The 1,681-nt window shown below is 53.1% G+C and overlaps 1 protein-coding gene across 1 annotated transcript in view; it reads right to left on the bottom strand.

Annotated features, from left to right (window-relative positions):
• Window positions 1–1,225, bottom strand: part of Hspa1l (heat shock protein family A (Hsp70) member 1 like) — a 5,732-nt gene extending 4,507 nt beyond the window's left edge. The window contains exon 1 of the mRNA XM_031347606.1: window positions 1,060–1,225. The gene's annotated coding sequence lies outside the window, so the exon portion shown is untranslated. The remainder of the gene's footprint in view (window positions 1–1,059) is intronic.
• Between the last annotated feature and the right edge of the window lie 456 nt (window positions 1,226–1,681).

Here is a 1,681-nt window from a genome sequence, read left to right as displayed (position 1 = left end):
TGGGATTAAAGGTGTGCGCCACCACCGCCCGGCTCAACCCTCCATTTCTTAGTCTTAATCAGCTCTACTGCTCCTATGGCAATGATACATTTTTGTTTTACTGTGGGACCACACCTGTCTACCTGTCTCTTAGTCTGTGTTCTGAGCTCCTTAAGGCATCTCAGGGGACCTAAGAGATGGCAGTGATAAGCACTTCCCGATCTGCCAGAGAATCTGAGCTCAGCTTCCACAGTCACAGTGGGCAGTCATAACTGCCCCGAACTCCAGCTCCAGGAGATGAGACTGCCTCTTCCAGTCTCTGGAGGCACTTGCACAACATTACACAAAGCACACAAGCACGCACATAGACAAACCATTTCTTAAAGACAGGCACTAGTCTTTCTTCAGGCCAGGCTGCCTTCCTTAGCAACCATGGTGGAGTAATTTAGCTCCCTCTGAGGATGGCTGTTAGGACTCCGGCCTCCCTCCCCCACAGCCTTAAAAAAAAACACAGGGGTCTCAGTATGTAGCTCAGGCAATCCTCTGCCTCCATTCCTGACAGTTGGGATTAAAGGCTTGAGCATCCAGGCGACTCCAGTTAACTTTTCTAACTTTTCTGAAAGTAGGGCTCAAAGTCCCATCTTCTTCCTGTCCCCCCCCACGCCCCCGCGCACCACCCCCGCAGCCATCCTGTCTGAAAATCCAGAATGCTGGAATCCTAGGCATCCATCCCTCTCTCTGTTGTAACTCCTGTCTTCAGTGTCAATTCCATATTCAGAAAAGTCTTAAGATGTTTGCCTCCGATTTAAGCTCAAACTAATCCCAGCCACTTGTCTCCCTCAAGCACCCAGCCCCATTTTTTTCTTGGTTGCCAACCCCCAACCCCAGAATTAAATCAACTGGGGATCTGTGTGTGGAGAGCCACGTAGTTATCCCAACACTCAAAGACACTGAATGGTGGCTTCCACCAGACCGCGTCTGTAAATCCAATCAAACCTAAGAAAATTCTAGACCCGTCAAATGAGGACACTCGGACGCACAGGCTTCTGCCCCATTCCAATCAGAGCCTTCCCGGCTCACCTGGAATCTCTACGCCTTCGATCCAGTTTGGAAAATTTGAAGTCGCTGAGCCCCTACGAGTGGGGAGCTCCAGGAACATGAAAACTGAGCAGCCGGGGTCCCCCCACCCCCCACCCCGCCCCTCCCAGCAACTTTGAGCCTGTTCTGGGACAGAGCCTCTGGTTCCTAAATTAGTCCATGAGGTCAGAAGCAGCACTGCCATTGTAACGCGACTGGAGAGGATCACGTCACCGGACACGCCCCCAGGCATCTCCCTGCGTCTCCCAAGCTTGGAGGGGGAAGTTACAGCCCTGAACTCGACCCCCATAAACAGAACTGTGCGAGTCAGCGAACCCCCACAAATCAAAACAACTGTCTACAAAACCGAGCTGGTGGTGAACTTTTCTGTCCATTCCACACAGTCCCCAGTAATGCGTCGCCATGGCAACAGTGTCAATAGCAGCACCAGCTCTTCCCACCACCCTCCCCCTCAGGAATCCGCCCTCTCGAGTGAACCCCAGAACTGTCTGGAGAGTTCTGGACCGGGGCGGAACCCACAGTGCCAATTACTCAAGGGAGGCGGGGAAGCTCAGCCAGCCCCGAAACTGCTGGAAGATTCCTGGACCCCCCCCCCCAAGGCCTT

This window comes from Mastomys coucha, unplaced genomic scaffold, assembly GCF_008632895.1.
Source record: "Mastomys coucha isolate ucsf_1 unplaced genomic scaffold, UCSF_Mcou_1 pScaffold3, whole genome shotgun sequence".
NCBI classification, from domain to species: domain Eukaryota; kingdom Metazoa; phylum Chordata; class Mammalia; order Rodentia; family Muridae; genus Mastomys; species Mastomys coucha.
This window is presented reverse-complemented; position numbering and strand designations above follow the sequence as displayed.